The 22,457-nt window shown below is 40.1% G+C and overlaps 1 protein-coding gene across 16 annotated transcripts in view; it reads left to right on the plus strand.

Annotated features, from left to right (window-relative positions):
- Window positions 1–22,457, plus strand: part of PIP5K1B (phosphatidylinositol-4-phosphate 5-kinase type 1 beta) — a 306,214-nt gene that overhangs the window by 29,846 nt on the left and 253,911 nt on the right. For 5 of the 16 annotated variants that reach the window (XM_063788526.1, XM_063788521.1, XM_001137127.5 and 2 more), the window contains exon 2: window positions 7,733–7,889. The exons of 8 other annotated variants lie outside the window; for them this stretch is intronic. The gene's annotated coding sequence lies outside the window, so the exon portion shown is untranslated. Of the gene's footprint in view, window positions 1–7,489; window positions 7,587–7,732; window positions 7,890–22,457 lie in introns of those variants that run through there. 3 more of the 16 variants (XM_016960924.4, XM_016960923.4, XM_063788527.1) reach the window with 2 other exon arrangements.

Raw genomic sequence — 22,457 nt, forward strand, 5'->3', positions numbered from 1 at the left:
TATTCTGCAGAACATTTGGTGAGGTTAAAAGAAAAAGGAAAGCAGCCCATCATTTGATTGTTGTAGGAACCTTCTACTAGCCGAACAGATGGAGGCTGAGGCTGATCTGTTGATACTGGGCAAATGGCAAAACTGGAAAAGGCAATAGGAGGTGACCATCTCAGCTTCTGCTGGCTGAGTAATTGGGCTAAAAACAACCTAGTACCTTTTGGCCTATTTTTGTCACTTTTCAGAATACAACAAATAAATTGCTATATTGTATTTAACACCAACCATTAAGAAAGAATGACTTTATGGCATGGAAGATGGAGGAGCCTTTGATGACAGTGGTCCTGATCTCTTGGAAGTTTTTTTTAACAAACTTTTTATATGAGAACATGTTTAGATTTAGAGCACTATTACAAATGTAGTGAAAAAATTCTTATATACCTCATACCAGTTTCCCCTATCTTTATCTTATATTAGTACATACATTTGCCACAATTCATTAACTAATTTTGATATACTAATGTTAATACTTTATTCAGATTTGCTGTTTTCCCCTAGTGTCTTTTTTTTTTTTTTTTTTTTTTTTTTGGTGGTTGTTCTTGTTCCAGGATCCCACCTGGAATACCACGTTATATTTGTCATTAGATTTGTCATGTCTACTTAGGCTCCTCTTGGTTATAAATTGATCTCCTCTTGATCTCAGTTCACTGAAACCTCTGACTCCCGGGTTCAAGCTATTCTCGTGCCTTAGCCTCCCAAGTAGCTGGGATTACAGGCATGTGCTACCACGCCCAGCTAATGTTTTGTATTTTTAGTAGAGATGGGGTTTAGCCATGTTGGCCAAGCTGGTCTCGAACTCCTGGACTCAAGTGATCCGCTTGCCTCAGCCTCCCAAAGTGCTGGGATTACAGGCATGAGCCACTGTGCCCGGCCACAAATAGATATTTTAAATATGACAATAATACATGCTTTGGAGAAAGGTAAAGCAGGATAAGGGAGTAGGGGGTTCTGAGGTGGAATGATGGGACTGTTACTTATATACGGCAGTTGAAGAAAGCCCCATTGCTAAGGTGGCATTTGAGCAGAGACAGGGAGGAAGCAAGGGAATGAGCCATGCGCATACCACTAGGAAGAGTATTTCAGGCAGAGGGAGCAAACAGTGCAAAAGCCTGAAGCAGGAGTGGCTTGGAACACTCCAGGAATAGCAGGTTGGTCCATGAGCCTGGAGCAGGGTCAGCCAGGTAATGAGATGGAGTGAGTGAGGACAAACACAAGTTTGGGCAGGTGGTGTCTGGGATGGAATCACGGAAGGCGCATGTGAGTGGCTGTCGTGGGAGCTGTGTACTGCTGTGGAGTTGGGCTATAGAGGTCCTTGTGGGGACTTGGTCTTTTTCTTTGAGGAGAGAGGAGCTATTGGAGGCTTTTGAGAAGAGGAATAGGGTCATCTGATTTCATATTTGAAAAGGACCACTCTGGTCACTCTGAATGTTGCAGAAGTAGAAAGACCAGTTAAAAAGTCTTTTACTCTACTAGTATATTTTATCTTAATCTATTAATCTTGATCTATTTGTATGCATATTTCACATGTAGTAATTGTGTACATACAGTTTTGCCATCTGTGTATTTTAACATTTTTTTTCTGTTGCTCTGTAGTCCCCAGGTTTATAACATTCAGTGGCTGCATAATAGTTTGTGTATTAGTCTCCTACTGCTGCTGTAAAAACTTACCACAAATGGAATGGCATAAAAGGATACAAATTTATTATCTCACAGTTCTGGAGGTCAGAGTCCTAAAATCAAGGTGTTGGCAGAGCTGCACTCCTTCTGGAGGCTCCAGGGAGAATCCATTTCCTTGCTTCTTCCATCTTTTAGAATCCACCCTCAATCCTTGACTCACCCCTCACTCCATCTTTAAAGCCAGCAGCATCTTCAAACCTCACCTCTGCTTCAGTCACCATTTCTCCTATTCTGAACCTCCTGTCTCCCACTTCTACACACTTTTGTGATTACTTTGGGTGCATTTGGATAATCTCCCCATTTTGAGGCACTTAATTTAATTACATCTCAAAGATTCCTTTTACCATGTAAAGTAGTATATTCACAAGTTCTGGGGATTAGGATGTGGACATCTTTGGGGACATTATTCAGCCTACCACAGCTGATGTTTTGTAGTTTACTTAACCATTTCCATTGTTGAATACTTAGAAGGCATCCAGTTTGGGGCCATTTTGATATTCCTATACTTCCTATATTTATATACTTTGACCTTCTTTTCTTTCAGATTGTGTCTCTTAAGATAAATATCCAGGTTTAGGTTTCCTGGAACAAAGAGCATGAACATCTTATGTATTTGCTTCCAAATACAGTTAAATTATTGGTAAATATATAAGGATGTCCATTTCCCTACAACCTCACCAGGTTCGCTTTCTGTCAGTTAAAGGTGTGTTTCCAGTTTGTTACAAAATGACATTTTATTGGTGTGTTTATTTTATTTCCTTGCTGGCTAGGTTGAACCTTTTTGGAGTGTGCATGGCGGCATATGTCATTTGTATTTTGAGAATAGTGTTATGTTTATTTTGCTTTTTAGTTGTATCTGGAGCTAGAAGAATGGGGACAGGGTTAGACTATTGCTTAAGTAAGGGCATAAGGCTAGCATGAATAGATGACCTATGCAGAACTATGTTGCTTTCAATTCTCCATCAAAGGAAGTGATTTCCAAAATTAAAAGGGTGTTACTAAAAGGGATTTGGATGACAATGAAAGAAATCCAGGTAATTTGAATGCATTTACCTCTCTGGGGCACACTGGATTGTATCTCAGGGTTAGCAGGATTGAAGGAGTTAGCAGGCATCATCTTTGAGCCATTGCTGGTGATTGTTGAGTGAACTTGGAGAGTGGCAGAGGTTGCAGAAGACCAGAGATATGCAAATGTTGTTCTATATAGCTTTTGACAAAGTTGAATTCCTAAAACTTTCAATGTGTGAAATGCACCCTTGCAAAATTTCTGAACTATCATCATATAAATTATTTAGGAGTCCAGAGAAGAGATTGCATTGATCCTTAGGAACCAGCACAAATCTGCTAATGCGTAGTGACCAATTGTCACATTTTCTTTTATAAAAGGGGCTTCTATATTGGAAGATAATGCCAAAGACATCAAAGCATTTGACAAATATCTCTCACCGGTCTCCTTACGCACATAATAGAGAGATGTTGGAGGATGACAGAATAATGCAATAAATTCATAGCTGATTCTAGTCATATGCCATAACATAGGTAATGACTGAGTGTTCGTCAGCCTAGAAAGAGGTTTCCAGTGGCAGGTATTTAGGGTTTTCTTGGCCCCAAACTGAAGCAGGATCCTTAGAACTTGGATAGAAATCTGAAAAATTCATATTTATGTGGCTGATGATGTAAACCTATAGAATAAATCTTCATAATATGAACTATGAAAATAGGCCAACACCAACTAGGTACATTTAACAGAAATAATGAGAACTTCTAAAATTGAGGTTGTATTTATAATTGAAACAACAGTTGATTTTCTTTATTTTTGGCCGTCTTGAATTTCACCAATTAAAAATAAAAACAGTAACACTTGTATAGTGAAAATGACTTTTTAAGGTTAATTCATGTATGGTAGGAGAATGCTGGGTCCACCTACATATGGTTGCTATGAGAGCATGCTATAATAAAAGAATTGCTGGACTGAGAGGAAAAGATGTGAGTACTGTTCCTGTCACCACCATAAACTAGTTGTCATCTTGGGCCAGCAGTTGGCATCACCTTCCTTGGATCTGCGTATTCTCATCTGAAAGCTGGAGATGACAAGGGGTGGGGTGAAGTTAATCACTTTGCTCCATTCCGGCTGTCATGTGATATCAGGCAGTACAACTTGATTCTCATGTTCCATGGCGAGTTTGGCCAAATTTCTAGACTTTTAAATGGACCCTTCCACATATTTCTAGCTTAAACAGACCCTTTCAGGCCCTCTCTGAGAAGGGGCCCCTTTTCTTTTAATCTGCAAGTTCCTTCAGATCACCCTTCTTCAGAATCATATTAAACTATCCACATTTTCAACGCTTCAATCCAAGTTTCAAACAGTGTACTCGAGCCCACTTTGATCTCAGGAAGGCCAACATTTTTTTTTCTTTTTTTTGGGCTCAGGCCCATGCCTCAACATTTCTGGATGAGCCTATACCCTCTTCTTCACTGGCCAAAAAAGTTCTCCATGGCTTTACCATGGGGTCCAGCCTTCAGTTTCTTCATTCTCCGTCAGCCGACCCTGAACAATCCTGGCCACCGTCGGCATTTGATCATCGACTGTTTCTCTAGCTTCCTCCCCAGCACCACTATTTTGATTCTGCTGTAATCTTTATGACCATTTAATTTTGAATTTTTAAACTTCATATTTTATTTTCCTATTTCATATCTTCACATTATCATTTGTAAAGGAGTTTAAAATATTTCATGTGCCTCGATTTACTCTTGCTTAGTCTGATTTTCCCCTCTTATCAGTCCTCAAATATCATCAACTCTTTGTTTTCTGCTCTTATGGGACACAACATTTGTACATCTTCATACAATCTAGCCTTTGGCTTCTTTTGTCTATATACTTAGATTAACCTCTCAGAGTTGGAGATCTTTGACTGAGGGATATAGGAGTATAGTTCTTGATCCATTTTGGGTACCTTTATTTTGACTGACAAAGACAAGAGGCCACGTTAGCACATTATATTCTTTCCTTAAAACTTTAAAATATTTAAGAAGGCAGCATTTATATTTAAACATAAATTTCAGCCTCCTTCTTGGGGCTTCCCTTAATACCAAAGTAATTTTGGTTGGAGGAATGTTTTGCAGCCTGTGATATCTCAGATTGCAACACTTCTCAGCCTGCTGTTTCCTGTGCTTCTCCTCCAGCTCCTTCCACTGAGATTTCTCCCCAGGCAGCATTTTCACGCTTTCAGTGCTCATTTCAGGCACTCTCTGCTCTGCTGTGCCTATGCATGCTTGAGGCTTTGCCCTAAACTCATGTGACCTGCATAGCTAATTTCAGGTTCTCAGTCTAGGCTTACTACTGCTGAACCCAAGAGACTGACGTATTGCCCAGACTCCTGCATGCTGTCTGCCAGCCACAGGTACATTCTGGGGTCATGTATTATGCTCCTGGTTAGCACATTGGGCAGGGAACAAGCTACCCATTGTGGCTGTGACCAGGTGTAGAGTCTCTGCTTATCTGAAAAACAGTTCTTTGACCTCACTACCTGTGGCCAGTCCTTCCTGCTACTGTGTCCTTGATCAGCCAGCTCCCCACCCTTTGCCTAGAAAGCATTCCCAATCCCTACCAGTAAGATAAAGGGAGCAAAACAGAAAGCCAATTCTGTGTGGCCCAAGGCTCTGCTATATATGTGTTTGCATCCAGTGTCTGAATTTTCTCCCTGAAGAAATGGAAGATCTTGGGACGGATCTTTTGGTAAGATTTAGATGTTGCGTATAGCTCCTAACAAGGCTTTATAAATAGAAGTACTTAAAGCCTTTAGGACATGGCTACTTTCAGAAAGTGTTTTTAGTTTATCTGATTTCTATACATGTTTTTGGGCTGACTAAATGTTAAGTAGTTCTAATACAGTATGATACAATGGGTCTCTACAGTCTCTTGGGTTCAGTGGAAGTTAAGTGGCTGTTATATGTGTAGTTCACAACAGTAGAAGACAGAAATAACCTATGTCTTCTCCATAATCACAGAGATACCTAGCATAAGGACTAAGGTGCCTTTTAATACATTTTTATCGTGAAGCTCTCTGATAGTGGTCTTCTATGCAATGCGGGAGTTCAAACTTCATAACTAGCACTCTAGTTCAGTAGCTCTGATGAAATCACTGGGGCTCCTTTAGCAACTGAATTGTTTGCATGTCATAAAATTATAATATGCTTCAAAGGCAAATATTTATTTAGTGAGAAATATAGGTGTGCACAGTAAGGCTTGTGCCTTCCTCATGGCGTATTTCCTTATGAAGTTCATTAGTCTCTGACTCTAGGCAACGTGATATAATGGGAGTGGCACAGACCATAAATGTCACAAGATCTGAGCTCAAGCCATGGTGTAGCTAGTTATCCCCGAGTTGGAAGACTTCAGGCTCAGAAGCCACTTGGTGTGTCAGAGATCTTTTACCTACAAACCTGAGAGGGACTGGGGGAAGTTTTAGATCAGGTCATTTCTAAGAAGTCTTTTAGCTTTAAAATCTCAAATTAGTATTTCTAAATGCCATTTTACCCACTTTTATATAATTACTTGCCCATTTAACCAAACTTAGAAAATTAAGAAAAAATATATCTACTCTTTCATTCTCTAACACAGATAAAATCATTGTTCATGTTCTGGAGTATTAGCTTCCTTTTTTCTGAGCAGATATATCTAAGAATGCCTAAAACAGTGTGTGTACATACATTTCAAAAATTGGAATCACATATTTTTTCATAAATTGATTTTTGTTTCATTTAACATTATCCCATGTCATCTGAGTAGAACTTAGAGTTTTTATCCAAAACTAGATTTCCTTGGTCACTTTTGCAGTTTCTTTGGAATTTTCCATATCGAAGGCAATGTTATGCACTCTCCAAACTAAGCACCCTTGGCTTCTGAATGTGCTGTAAGTACAGTCAGTTGATTCCATTCCAGAGAACAAGCAGTAGAAATATCCCAGAGCACTCTGCCTTCTTGGGGTCACTGCGTGGGTAGAGACTGCCATGGCCAGGGGTCAAGGTGGAGGATGAGGGGTGACCCCTAAAAAATGATATTAGCATGTGACCAAACAGTGCCTCAAATCGTCTCGAAAGCCCACCAATCCATTGTGGAATGACCTCTACAAATAGTTTTGCTTCTGCACAACCAGGTGAGATGGGGCTGACTCTAAGCAAAGAGATAGGGAAGGGAAACTTGGTAACCAAGCCTTTTCTTTCTGTTCTCTGCCTCCCTTCTCCACGCCTCACCGCTTCCTCTCTTTGGCATTTCTCTTCACCCTCTCTAGCCCCCCAGTTATCACTTTCTCCTCCATGGGACCGTTACATTTTGTTCATGCTGCTGATAGAGTCCTTATTACGTATTACTAATTGGAAGATTTGGGTGGTAGTTGTTGGGGGTGGGGAGAACCAGGGTAGGTTATCATGGCCCTACTCATAAGAAGTTTATGTCTCCTCACTTCTATATGAGTTTCAGAATTGGAAGATAATCTTAGCTGAGGTTAGAAGAACATGTGAAGCTGAAATATTACTGAATATTTAAAAATTGTTTTCCACTATTGTTTCCTTGCATGTGGTTTCAGTGACATTATGGGTTACATTGGTTTTGGTGGCCTTGCTTAGAATTTCAACATCAGAGAGCCTATATTAAGAAGTCTTACATTTAGTGGGAAGTTTTACTACATCACTAGATGTACTATAAGGTCATCTAGTTTCTGATTCTAAAGTTCTATGATTTGTAGCACTGTTTCCATGGGAAAGTGCATTCCAAGTTCTAAACAGCTGAGTTTTGGATCTCAGCTCCTTTGAGAGTTGTGGACCAGTCAGACACAAAATTATCTTTAAATATACAGATAGGGGTATGTAATTTGCGTTGTATGTAGAACTAACCACCATTTGAGCCCTTATTATGTGTCAAGGGCTATAATAAGAGCCTTCATACATTCACTTATTCCCCTCTTCACCATGATTGTTTGAGGTAGGCATTATTATTTCCATTTTACAGATGAGGAAGCCAAGGCCCAGCAGAGCTGAGATGTGACTGCAGAGCCGTCCAACCCCAGTCCTGTAACCTTTCTCTGGTGCCTGATACCTCTCAGCATTTGAGGGCCTTTTCTCTTTCTGCTTCATCTCTAAAGGTCCTTCTAGGAGAGAGGCGAAAGGTAATTCTTTTGAAAATACCTATTTTAAAGCAGTATTATTCCCTTCGAGAGACCCATTGATTCCCTTTGATGGAGCCCAATACCATGCTGGATCTTTGCTGTTTCTGAGTGGTGTGAATGGGCAGCTGATGTGGGTGGCCTCAGGAGCCTGTAGAAAGAGGTGCCCCAGGAAAATCTTTTACACAAAAGAACATACAGCATCTGACTGCAAGATTCAAATAAACACACTCAAAATGGTCTGTAGAGAATAGAGTGGTCAACAATGATGGATAGTAGGTCTCTCTCTTTTTAAAAACAGATTTAATTATAGTATTCACACAAATCTAACTGAAAATATGAGCCAGAATGTTCATTTGTTCACTCACTCATCAGCTGTCAGACTTTGAATGAACGCACATATGTACCAGATTTTGTACTAGGCCCTAGGAGGGTACAAAAGTGGATGAAACATAGTCCCTGCTTCAAGGAGCTCAGAACCTAGTGGGGAGCAGGCCCAGAAACCTTCAGATCCTCTGCTGTGCATTTTTAAAATAGCCCAAATACCAAAACTTTTTTTTTTTTTTTTTTCGAAACAGGGTTGTCACTCTGTCTCCCAGGCTAGAGTGGCACAACTATAGCTCACTTCAGCCTTGACCTTCCAGGTTCAAGCAATCCTCCTGCCTCAGCCTCCTGAGTAGCTGGGACTACATTTCCATGCCACCATGCCTGGCTAATTTTTTATTCCAGTATAAAGTTGGGGTTTCGCTATGTGCCCAGTCTGGTTTCAAACTCCTGGGCTCAAGTGATCATCCTGCCTCAGCCTCCCAAACTGTTGGGATTACAGGCACGAGGCAGGCTTGGCCCAAAATGTCTTTTAATGTCAGTTTTGAGTGAGCTTTCATAAGAACAGTGCATATGTGTGAGGAGAAATCCCTTTCACATGGTGTAGATTTGGTAAGCAATATTTCCAATATCAGAAAGACTTGGTCAGTGTATGTTGATTTGCTAAAACCCACTGGCATATAAGGATGCTGTGGCTGTTGACTTTTCACATTTGCTTAACCAAAGTGCCAGTTTATTGAAGATGAGTTCTGTGTCATGTTTTACTGCCCTGCATGTTAAGATTTGCTTTTCATGACACTAAGACAATGGGAGATTGAATGGGTGGAGTTAAAGAGGCCCCTGTCCTTCTATTGATTCTCCTTGGGTTTCCTGCTGAGTATGGGTTGAGGCTCTGGCCTTCTCAACTGGGTGCCAGATGAATGTACCGGGAATCCTGTTAGGGTGACATCTAAGAAGAAGACTCATAAAGCACAATATTGGGAACTCAGTCAGAGCTTGTTTCAGGAGGATCAGAGCTGAGCTTAGTGGGGGTTCTTGGTGATAGGGATTCCTTCCTGAAACACATTTGTCTTCCTGGAAAAGGAGGAAGGTGTAAGAACGAGAACCACTGATGTATGCAGGAGGTCCGTAGCCTCAGTTGCCATAGATACTGAAGGCTCTGCATGGCCTGGCCAAGGATGGACAATGTTACAAGGTGGACCCACAAACCACAGTGATCTTCATCCTCAAGCTGGCGCATGCTGGGCCTCATTTTTGGAAAGTACATTTTCCACGAGATGTGCTAACACAATGGGGTTCTATGTATAATCTGCCTTGAACAAATAGGTTTCATGGGAGGCCACGAAAAAACAGCTTCATCAAGTCTCCCACTCTCCCATTAAAATTTATTCAGTGGAAAGCATTTCCCCTGTTTTTTGGATGAAAACATATCACGTGGCTATTCTGATTCCTCATATATAATAAAAAGCCCCACTTTAATTTGCCAGATATTTAAAATGTCTAGTATCATGGGATAGTTAAAGCTTCCAACTTCATTCATATTTATAACTGCTCCCCTTCCCCTGGCTAGGGCCTGTTGCAGGGAGAGGGGGCTGTGGTTGGAGGCTTTTTCTCTTGCTTACTCAGTAGCTATGACTTCTGGACTGGGGTAAGGGGCTGGGTGGGGAACAGGAAGGAGTGTAGGAAAGCTTTTACTAGGCAGGCGGTATCATAGGAGAGCTCTTTTTGTGTTGTGGGTGTTTAGAGTTGATTCTTTCTCTTGTGGGGCCCTTTTGTGGGTTCTTTGGAGATACCCTCTCACCTTGTCTCTGGGGGCCTCTCACCTCCAGTTTCCTTGGTGGGGCTGCTGCACTCTCTTCAGCCTAATTGCAGACTGTTTCCACAGTCTCTAGAAAGCCCACCAATCCATTCGTACTCCTGTCTGCTGGGTTCTATTGCTGTCCAGGTGGCCCTTGTTGGGAAGACCCTAATATATAGCCCTGTACATATGCTCATGGTGTGGTCCATGGGAAACACTCACACTTCCTTTGTTCCCACCAACTGGGAGAGGGCAGGCTGCTCCCAGGGCAACTGTCGTTTCCTTTGGCTTGTCCGTCAGCATCCAGCCAGCTCTCCAGTTCTTCAGATTTCTTAGGCAGAAGTCCCAAACAAGGTCACAGTGCCTTCCACATCGTAAGAGCCTCATGCTCTCCAGGTAGTCCTGTTGAGCCCCCTCATGAGGCTGGAAAGGGGAGAAGCAGGGAGGGGCAGGTACTCTTATCTCTTCCTAAGCTTAGTCCTTTAGGCTAGGACCAGACTGGACTGCAGCCTGCTTGCTTCAATCATTCTCTCCTTTTAGCCACCAACAAGCAGTCTGACCTACTTGTAGCCACACCGTAGGTAAGAGGTTTAAGACCAGTGAAAAAGGTTTTGGGCTATGTTCTTTGAAAAACTGCATCTAGGCCTGGCACTTCACTTTGGAACCTGGTATCTCATCCATCTTAGCGGCTTGTTTGACACATCCCATTTTGACATTCTGTAACACTTTCTTGGGAAGCAGGGCTTATCCTTAGCTCTTGGAGATGCACATGACACACAGCATAGAAAAGGCTCTTGGGAGTAGACAGGAGTGTCCACTTCACTCCAGCCTCTTCCTCTCCTGCCCTCCATCCTGCTCCAAGGGCCTGTGCTCCACCTGAATCTTCCATCCAGGAAGCTCCCTCTCTGCTGCCTGCTCCCACTCTGTGTTGCCAGCTCCTTCTGTTCCTTTAGGATTCCTTAATGTTCCTTCCTTAGTAAAGACTTCTTTGTTCAAACCCCACCTAAGTAGATCTCCCCTAATTTTCTGTTTTCTGTTACTGCAATTCCCTTTATTTCCCTCACAGTACATCTTATATTATAAATGATAATGTTTCCAAATAAATTATACAAGCTATTTAGTGTCTTACTCTCACATCAAATGGTAAGCCCCATAAAGGAAAATTCATGTCTGTTTTATTCGGAAACTAACCAGTGCTCGCTAAATATATGTTGAATAAATGAATGAAAGCATGAATTAAAAAGTTACTTTTGTTTAAGCTGTTCTTTCCCCAAATGTCTCTCTTCTTTTGTGTTAACTCTTTTTTTTTTTTTTTTTTTTTTTTTTTGAGACATAGTCTTGCTCTGTCACCCAGGCTGGAGTGCAGTGGTGCGATCTCGGCTCACTGCAACCTCCACCTCCCGGGTTCATGCTACTCTTGTGCCTCAGCCTCCCGAGTAGCTAGGACTACAGGCATGCATCACCATGCCTGGCTAATTTTTGTATTTTTAGTAGAGACTGGGTTTTGCTATGTTGGCCAGGCTGGTCTTGAACTTCTGGCCTCAAGTGGTCCACCCACCTCAGCCTCCCAAAGTGTGTTAACTCTTAACAAACAGATTCTTAGTTATATGGCACGCACAGAGTTTTGGAAGTACTGAGACAAGGCTTAATTTTTGGTATATTTTTCTGTTCATCATCATCTCCCCTCACCCTTTCTCTCCTCTCTCTGTCTCACTTTCTCTTTCCCTCTGGCTCTGTCTTTTTCTCTCACTCTCTTCTAACAAGAACTTAGTTTGAGGCAAGTGGAGCAGAGGTGCCACCCCATGTTACAGATACCCACACCAAGGAGAGTTAGCTGTGAGATAACCTAAGGGGTTGATGGCAGGCATGGCCCAGAGCTCAGCACTTCCATGTCTCTTCTGGTCTTGTCCTCTCTGTGCCTCTCCTGCAGTCCTTTGTGTCCAGCTGTCCTCTGGCCTTGCAGCAAGGCCTGGCTTACCACTTCCAGAACCTGCCGAGGTAGCAGCAGCCTGGCCTCGGGCTGGAGTGGAAAGACTAGTTCCCAGCCCAGAATCTATCTTGCATGGTACACAGCAAGAGAAATTCTCTTCAAGATGCAGCCCCATGAAAGCAGCATGTTTACAGGTAGTAGATCCCCAAAGTTGTCATAGCCTCCCCTAACCCCCTCACACCAGACCTGTCCCTGCCCTTGGCCCACACAGTTGGGGATTCATGGGCTATGGGAATGTCTTTCTCCTTAGGAATAGAAGCTGGATTCTGAAGGAAGGCGTTGGACTTGAACTAGGCTTGGGGATCACCTTCCCTCTCATTCTTTCCCTGCCTACTCCATAGACAGTCCTAACTCTGGCCACAAGTCAGAGAATTTCACATTCCTCCCTTAACAAGTTTTACTCCGTATAAGACCCTGGGGGCAGTCTAGACTTCCTGGGCAACAACTGGGTGTACTTGCTTCAGGAGGAGGAGGAGGCTTATCTCGTATGTGCACATTCTTCTGGTGTGTCCTATCTGGTTATTATCAAATCGAAACTGCAGCAGTTGAAGTTTGTTGCTTAATTACTGTCTGTTGATTGTAAAATAATAGACCACCAATTTTGTTGGTTAGTTATTACTGCCACGTTATAAAGTGCGCGCTGTAACATGGCAGTGTTTTCCTTTATGCTGTCTTTTTGATGAGTATCATTATTTACACTAATAATAATGGCTTGCATTTGAAATATGCTTCAGAGTTAACACAGCACTTCCATTTTATTATCTCATCTGGCTCTGTTATAAGGAAATGCAAGCAGGCAACTAATTTTAGGAGAGTTGGAGGTAAAATTTTTATTCTAGAAATTACTATAAATTTTGGCATAATATAGCTTTTTACAGCAAGTACTTATTACTTTAGTTAAAAAATCAGAAGTGAATTTTAAAATTGTATGATTTGCTGTTTTTTTACACCTTCTTGTCATAATCCAAAAAGTAGAGTACTAGAAGACATATTCAGTCCAGGGTCATATAAAATCATAATATCTTAGCTGGAAGCCACTCCTCTAGAATTTGATCCACAGTATGGTTTAACACTACATTGTAAGGAAATGGATTGTCTGCCCCAGAGTTTGCTTAGCATAGAGGCCTCATTTATGTATTTATTTAGGTAAAACTCATAGAACATAAAATTAACCATTTTATTATGAAAAATGGAGGTGAACACTACCTCTATCTAGTTCCAAGATATTTTCACCATTCCAAAATAAAACCCCATCCTCACTAAGCAGTCACTCCCCATTCCCTACTCCCTGTAGCCCGAGGTAACCCCTAATCTGCTTTCTGTTTCTGTGGATTTAACTGTTCTGGGTAGTTCACATAAAAGGAATCGTACAATCTGTGTCATTTTGTGCCTGGCTGCTTTCACTTAGCGTAATGTGTTAAGGTTCATCCACATTGTGACTTGAGTCAGTGCTTCATTCCTTTTTACAGCTGAATGCCCAATATTTTTAATATCAAAGCATTTCTGGGATTATGGAAACTCCAGCCCCACAGACACACAGTCCCACCATATCCTTCTCTCCACTGGCAATGACTTCTCACAAATGTGGGATTTTAGTCCATAATAAAGTACAAATGCTAAAGAAGCATGTGTAGTTATAGCTGTAATTTGCTGCATTTTACTTTAGACTCAGGAAGAAGGCTCTAGATAGTTCTATGCAAAGATTACAGGTGATTGTATTCTTCAGACACTCACATCATGAAAGTTTGTGCCATCATAATTTTTACAGACAGTGCTTAGAATACGCCTGGATTTGTAGTTTTCTTGCAGTAGGCCCCACTCGGAGGCTGAGTTTCAGATTTCTTTTCTTTTTCTTTTTTTTTTTTCTTTGAGACAGAGTTTCACTCTTGTTGCCCAGGCTGGACTGCAATGGCACCATCTTGGCTCACTGCAACCTCCGCCTCCCAGGTTCAAGCGATTCTCCTGCCCCAGCCTCCCGAGTAGTGGGATTACAGGCATGTGCCACCACGCCCTGCTATTTTTAGTAGAGACGGGGTTTCACCATGTTGGTCAGGCTGGTCTCGAACTCCCGACCTCAGGTGATCCGCCCACCTCTGCCTCCCAAAGGGCTGAGATTACAGGCGTGACCCACCGCACTCGGCCGGGTTTCAGATCTTTTCTCCAGCCTCTGTAGGTGACAATGTATAAAGAAAAAAGAATGAGCTTCTGAGGTGGACAGAGCTGGGTTCAAATCCCGCCTCTACCCCTTGTTAGCCATTTGTCCTTGGGCACATGACTTGAAGTTCCCTCATGGTAAAATGAGAATAATAATATCTACTCATGGTCCCCCAAAGATATCCACATCCTAATTCTTAGAACTTGTAAATATTACCTTATTTTGAAAAACAGTCTCTGTAGATGTGGTTGAATTAAGAATTTTGAGGGGATTACCCTGTATCATTCAGGTGGGCCCTAAATATTTTACAAGCATCCTAACGAGAAAGAGGCAGAGGGGAACAGAGAGGGACATGCAGGGGAAGGTGATGTGAAGACATAGGCAGGGAGTGAAGTGATGTGGCTACCAGTCAAGGAGTGCCAATTCTGGCAGCCACCAGGAACTGGAAGGGGCGAGGGACAGAGTCCCCCTGTAGCCTCCAGAGAGAGCATGACCCTGCCAGCACCTCAGTTTCAGCCCAGTGACATTGGTTTTGGACTTCTCGCATCCAGAACTGGGAGAGAATAAATTTTCATAGTTTTAAGCCACCAAATTTAGTGTAATTTGTTACAGCAGCCTCAGGAAATGAATGCACTTCTCTTATAAGGTAACATGACCACCTGTAACCACATGTTACAGTTTGTTTTCCTCCTAAAAAGGACAGAAGTCCTTCTATCAAAGGTGTTTCTCAAGCTTTAAGTACAGAGGTTAAGAGTTTGAGAGCAGGGTTTCTCAATCTCGGCACTAATGACACTTAGGGGCCAGAACATTCTTTGTTGTGGGGCGGTCCTCTGCCCTGAGGATGTTCAGCGGCATTCCTATCCACTAGATGCCAGTAGTTCCTTCCCCCTAGTTACAACAACCACAAATGTCTCCAAACATTGCCACATGTCAACTGGGGGACAAAACTACACCCTGTTGAGAAACACCAAGGTAGAGTACAAATTAAGTACAGCTTAATCCCAGCTCCATCACTAAGTAGCTGTGTGGCCATGGGCAAGTTAGGCACCCTCTCTGAGCGCCAGTTTCATTATCTATAAAATAATAACAGTCCCTACATCACAGGGTTGTTGTAAGGATATTCAAATGATGTAATATGTGTAAAGGCTTCAAAACAGTGCCTGGCAAATTGCAAAGTATTTAATGCAGGAAAATGGTTATTAACCCATGCTCTGCCATGCTACTTTGGCACACTGTTTTCCATAGTTTCTGTTATAGAACTAATGGCCATTGAAAACATTTTCCAAACAGTAACTTCTGTTATAAAGATGCACATGTTTTAATATTAAACATCCTTCCTTCATTGCCCTCCCCTCTCACCTTTCAGCTCCCCAGGATTTGTATGCGTAGATTGCCTGTCAGTTATGCTAACTCACTGAACTCTTTATATAATTCCCTGGATAAGCTGTAACAACAAGCAAAACCCTTCCATCTGTCAGTGATAGTTCTATTATTCCATAATTAGAGCTTTCTCGTCGGTGACGTAGCTGTTGCATTCACTTATGAATGTGTCAGTGTCTCCATTCAAATGTGTGAAATATTTAGCAGCGTTTAGCAGGTTTTGGTGAAATGTTAGAAAGTGATTTGAATAGATACCATCATATACTTTTGTAAGGAAGAGGAACGTGCTCCAACTGTGACCCAGGTCACTGTATCTCTAAACACTGGAGACACAGCAGTGAATAAAATGAAGATCCCTGTTCTCAATGAGTTTGCATTCTAGCACACTAGAATACTTATATGCACAATAAATTAGTAAATGGTATAGTGTTTAGGTAGTGATAAGACTATGGGAAACCAGCAGTTTAGGGAAGGGGGTTGGGAGTGCTGAAGGTGGCACAAGGGGGCAAGTTGTGATATTAGAGGGGACAGTTTTTAATCCTTTCATGGGGATAATGAAAATATCTTTGACATGGATTGAAAACCAGTGTTTGTTGATGCACCTCTGCTGATGACTAATGGTTGGAATTCCTAAGTCTTTCAAAGGTGGTGAACCTTTTGCTCCTTCCCCACAGACTGCCTGGGAGTGCCTTTCAAAGTTAAGCCATGTGGCTTTGGTTTATCCCAGCTGCTGTGGGAATTCTTTATAGAAACGGTTCAGGGATCATTATTGGCAATGCGGTCTCAGGGAAGAAGTATGCTTGGTAGTTATTGTAAAGTGGATGACTTTGGGCAAGTCATGTAACCTCTAAGCCTCAGTATTGTTATAACGGTTGTAAGGTTCAAATGAAATAATGTATAGAAAGCACGTAGACCTGTGTCAAGAGCATAATAAATTCTCAGAAAATGTTGGTAGTTGTAATTTTATGGTTAGCTTTAAAGCATATTTCTAAGGTACTATGTAAATATTCATGGCAATTGTCATTTCTTTCTAAAGCATACCTATAATTATCAGCTTTTCATAGGCAAACATTTCTTGCATAAACCTTGCCTGCCAAAGAAGGGTCTGCATAGAGAACCTATGAATTGATCTCTTGTGAGCTTAGGCTTGGACACTCTTTGAATACTGTGTGCAAACTTTCACAAAGATTGAGATGAGAGAATAGAGGCAGGGAGTAATTCAGGTAATAAAAGTCCAGCTACTAAAAATGCAGTTTTGTGATTAGTTCTCATGGATGACTCCAGAGATTGACTTTTCTGGGTAATTATATGGCCCTTCATTTTGTTGGTAGGGATTTACATAGACATTTGTTAAATGATTTTAGAATAGAATGAGTTGCCTAGTTATGCTGAGTGAATTGAGAAATTCCTCAAAGAGTCATGGGCTTCATTGGGAAATGGTCAAGATCAAGGATGGAGCACATCTGGAATTCATTGCTGCACTGCAAAGAAAGTTTGGGAACTGGTAGAAGGTGGTAGTTACACAACATTGTGAACATACTAAATGTTTACTTTAAAGTGTTTAGTTTTATGTTATATGAATTCAGATAATAATTTTCTTAAAAATGGATTTCTGACAGTGCTAGACCTCAAGCTCAGATTCCCTATTTTCAAATCTAATTATTTAAAAGAATTGTTAAGGAATATGATAGTCCTTAACATTTTATATATATGGAATAAATTTTCTTTAATTTTATAAATGTATTAAAGGTTTTATATTTCAGTATATCCAACATGCTTGTTTTCTCATTTATAAAATTCAGTTATTCCAACTCTAAAATTTTATGGTAATAAATTGATTACACAAGTAGAGGCCAAAGCTGTATCCCCACAGTGTCTATTATGGTATCTTGCCCATAGTAGGTGCCCAATAAATGTTCACTGAATTGTATGTAGGTTGTTTTCTGAGTTGCTCAAAACTTTATAATGTCATACATTAATGCAAGTGGGGTTAAACTAGACAGTGTTAGAGATCTTCAAGTTCAGCTTGCTCTAAGATGAGCAACAAGGCCGAGAAGTTAGGTCACTTACATAGTTAGTGCAAGGGTAGGATATTGCTTTTTAAGTTAACATTTGTAGAAACATGCATAAGTAATTCATTCAGCCATAGCCATTGGAATATGGTTTGGTTTCCTTTTTATTCTTTCTTTTTTTTTCTTCCTTTCTTTTTCTTTCTTTCCCTCCCTTGCTGTCTCCCTTGCTCCTTCTCTTCCTTCTTTCTTTTCCTTTCTCTTTTTTTAGATTTACAAACCTGATAATGCAGAAAAATCATGTTTCTAGGGGACTGCAAAGCCCATATTTCATCTCATCTTTTGCCAGGAGTTACCAATGTATCCTTTAGTCAGTCTTCTCTGGATTTTTCTTACCTCACCTATTAGATGAGAAGGGTAGTGCTTATTTTCAATGGAATGCTCTGCTTTTGAGGTTAATTTACGAAAACTCTTTATTGGTTAAAATTTTAACTCTCTTTCTGCCATATGGTGCAGATATTTCCTTCAATTTGCTTGCCTTTCAGTTTTGTGAAACAAAGATTTAATCTCTGAGATTAGTTGTTAGATCTAATATTTTTCTCTATGATTTTGGCTGTTGGCATGCTAAGATAGGTCTTTTCCATCCTACCATTACATAAATTGTACCTTAATTTTCTTCTAGTACTTTTGTGGTTCCATTTTTTTACATTTAAATCTTATTGCATCTGATATTTATTTTTGTATAAGGTGAGAGGTAGGGATCTAACTTCATATTTTCCAAAATGAATAGCCAGTTAGCCAAACTGATTTAAGGATCCATCTTTTTGTTACATTAATTTGAAATGCCGTAATGAATACTGAATTCTAGGCTTTTTTTTTTTTAATATTTTAAAGAACAGAATAGGTAAGAACAGAATAGGTTTAAATTCCTATAGCTTTATGACACATTTTGATAACACATTTTGATATCTAGTTGTGTAAGCCCTATCTGAATGGTTAAATATGGTTTATTTCCCCCCACATTTTCTTGATTTTTTTTTTTTTTTTGAGACTGAGTCTTACTCTGTCACTTAGGCTGGAGTGCAGTGGCATGATCTCGGCTCACTGCAACCTCCACCTCCCGGGTTCAAGCAATTCTCCTGCCGCAGCCTCCCTAGTAGCTGGGACTACAGGCGTGTGCCACCATGCCCGGCTAATTTTGTTTCTTTTTTTTTTTTTTTTTTTTTTTTTTTGAGATGGAGTCTCACACCGTCACCGAGGCTGGAGTGCAGTGGCATGATCTCAGCTCACTGCAAGCTCCACCTCCTGGGTTCACGCCATTCTCCTGCCTCAGCCTCCTGAGTAGCTGGGACTACAGGCGCCAGCCACCACGCCTTGCTAATTTTTTATATTTTTAGTAGAGACGGGGTTTCACCATGTTAGCCAGGATGGTCTTGATCTCCTGACCTTGCCCGCCTCGGCCTCGCAAAGTGCTGGGATTACAGGCGTGAGCCACCGCACACAGCCTAATTTTTGTATTTTTAGTAGAGATGGGGTTTCGCCATGTTGTCCAGGCCAGTCTTGAACTCCTGACCTCAGGTGATCCACCCGCCTTGGCCTCCCAAAGTGCTGGGATTACAGGCGTGAGCTACCATGCCCGGCCCTTCTTGAATATTCTTCATGATTGTTCTTCTATAAGAACATTAGAGTAATTTTGTCAAGTTCTAAACAAAACTGCTAGTGGGATATTAATTGTAACTCCATTGCATTTCTGCGTTTATTTAAGGGAACATTGTCATCTTTACAATTAAGCTTTAACATTCAGCAGGATGGTGAATCATTTTATTAATTTAAGTCTTCTTTTATGTTCCATGATTTTTTTTTTTTTTTTTTTTTTTTTTTTTTTTTTTTTTTTTTTGAGACAGAGTCTCGCTCTGTCGCCCAGGCTGGATGGAGTACAGTGGCGCGATCTTGGCTCACTGCAAGCTCCACCCCCCGGGTTCACGCCATTCTCCTGCCTCAGCCTCCCAAGTAGCTGGGACTACAGGCGCCCGCCACCATGCCTGGCTGATTTTTTGTATTTTTAGTAGAGACGGGGTTTCACCATGTTAGCCAGGATGGTCTCAATCTCCCGACCTCGTGATTCACCCGCTCAGCCTCCCAAAGTGCTGGGATTACAGGCGTGAGCCACCACGCCCGGCCGGTTCCATGATTTTTTAATGTTAGTTCTGTACACCTATCTTTTGAATGTATTCTATTTGTTTATACTCTTTCTTTCTTTTATGAATGTGAATTTTTACCCCATTTTATTTTTTACCTGGCTCTTTCTAGAAATTAGGGAAGCTATTGATTTTTGTATATGGCTCTGATTTTATTTTCAGGTGATTCTACTGAATTTTGTCAGTGGATTTTCATAACATTTCCAAATAATAATTTTATCTTCCAGTTTACATTATTTATAATTTTTACTGCTTTGGCTAATACTTCTAGAAAGTTATTAAAATAACAGAGGTTATATGAGGCATCTTTTTTTTTGACTTTAAAGAGAATGTCACTAGAGTTTCACTATCATAAATGATTTGTGGTTCTCGTCCTACAGTACTCTGGCAGTGCTAGTCTCTTTTTTTTTAAATAACATGTTATCTATATGTGATCTTCTTGACATGTAGCAGTTGAACTCTGTGAAAATGGCAACTATATTTACCTGGAACTCTATGTCTAAACAGTGACCAATTGATCAATAAATAAGTACATTTTATTGTGTTGCTCTTTCTGCCTTGCTGAACTTTGAAAGATCTGTAAGAAGTAATTTGAGGTGCATCATAATTGTTAGGAAAGTAGATCAAACATTTATGTAATGTAAAGCCTTTATTTTTCATGCAGCATTGTCAAGACCTTAGATGTACAGTGTAACTGAATGGTTGAAGTTTACACTCATACTTCAAAAAAGAAATGTTTTCCTTTTGTTGTTTTCTGACTTTGGAGACTGCTTTCCTAAAGAATCCACTTTCGTTTTTACTACTGATCTGTGTTTTTGGATAGCACCATGGCACCTTGAAAGCACATTTATGAGTATACCTCTGCTTACTGATATCACAAGAAGTTTGCAAATATCACAAATATATTAGGTGCTAATGTCAGAGGAAGATACTAATTCAAAATGTATTCATGTACTTTCATAGATATAGACCCTTTTTGTTTCTTACTGCTCCCTCATACAAAGAATAAGTTGCTCTGTATAAGTAACACAAGTTTTTTCCTCCTTAAAATGTGGAAAATATTGAAAAATAGAGGGAATATAAGCCTGTTACTAGGGATAACCACTGTTGATATTTACAGTTGTTTTGTGTCTGAGTAATTGCTATCACACTACATACTGGTTTGTATACTGTCCTTTTATCTAAACATTACAATCACATGTGTTTTTCCTAGATGGTGGAACATTTAAATAAGACAACTAAAGTTATTTAGGCTAGTTGGGCTGTGGGAATCTGAAGTAAGAGGTGGTCTGTGCAACCTTAGAAATGGGTGGAGCCGGAGGATGAATCGCAGGATGAACTCAGCGTGGTTCACCCACAGTCTTCAAATAGTCATTGATCCAGGTGTCCTCAGAGAGCCTGAAAAACAATGCTTAGATCATCCTGCCTGACCTCTAGGAAGCTTAAGGTCACCTGAACAAAATAATCCTTTTCTTTCAGCAACTGGGTGGCCTCTGAAAGCTGGCCCTACTTTGCCATCTTTGATCAGTCGTCTGGCACTGATTACAGACTATTAACAGTGTAGACTCATTCCTGTTGTGCACAAAGAATCGTGTGGAGAAGGAGGCTGCATAAATTGTCTTACTCCTAAGACCAAATTCCAGGGACTTTTTTAGGGCCTTTGGCCATGTGTTATTTTATGTAAATATTTTTTAAGACCTCCCTGTTTGACAGGTCAGCATGTCTCCTTCTATTGTATAATATTAATTCTAGAAACTTATAGCAGATCCATTTCCATTTGCAAAGCCGAAAAAGGAAGAGCTTGAATTAGAATTTAATATGAAGAGTTTGTAAATTGCTTATATTCTTATTTTGTCAGCTTGACACATTTGTGGAAAAAATAGATGTCTAAAAATGTATAGTAGCTGCTATGCAGTCTGCAGTCTGTGTATTCATTCTTCATTTACAGTTTTTGTTTTACAAGGTCATCTGTAAATTAACAGCCTACCAACAAACAAAGATAGTATTGCAGAGAGTAATTCTGAACATCTTTTTGTCCTAATCATCTTTGCATTTCAATTAATTGAAAATAAAGAGAATTAGAAAAGAATTTTCTTTTATCTTTCACCTTGTTTGAGGATTCTGATAATGTGTACATATGTTATTCTTCTCTCTATATGTTTTCTCTATCATTTCTTCTTTGCACCAAACAAATATCTTATATTTTTGCCTATATTTCCATTTTATAGAATTTCAGCTTAAAATACTTGTATGCATCTCAATCTTTAGAAGAGATTTAGAACAGCATTGTCTGATACAAATATAATGAGAGCGACATATGTAATTTTATATTTCATAGTATCCACATTTAAAAAGTAAAGAGAAACAAGTAAAACTAATCTTAATGATATATTTTATTTAGCCTAATATATCAAGAATATAGTTTCGACATGTAATCAACTATGAAAAATTATTAATATATTTTCTATTTTTTATTCAGACTAAATCTGCCAAATCCAATGTATATTTTATACTTATAGCACATATTAGTTTAGACACGCAGGTTTCATTAGAAATACTTAATCTGCATTTAGATTTCATAACTTTCATAATTGAAAAAGTAGACTCACATTCCCAAGTTGTTCCAGCATACTTAGCAGTTTCCCAAGAACAGAAACAAGCATCAATTTTTTAAAAACTTTAATTACCATTATATAAAATTTAAAGTTCACCCTGTC

Source organism: Pan troglodytes, chromosome 11 (genome assembly GCF_028858775.2).
Source record: "Pan troglodytes isolate AG18354 chromosome 11, NHGRI_mPanTro3-v2.0_pri, whole genome shotgun sequence".
NCBI classification, from domain to species: domain Eukaryota; kingdom Metazoa; phylum Chordata; class Mammalia; order Primates; family Hominidae; genus Pan; species Pan troglodytes.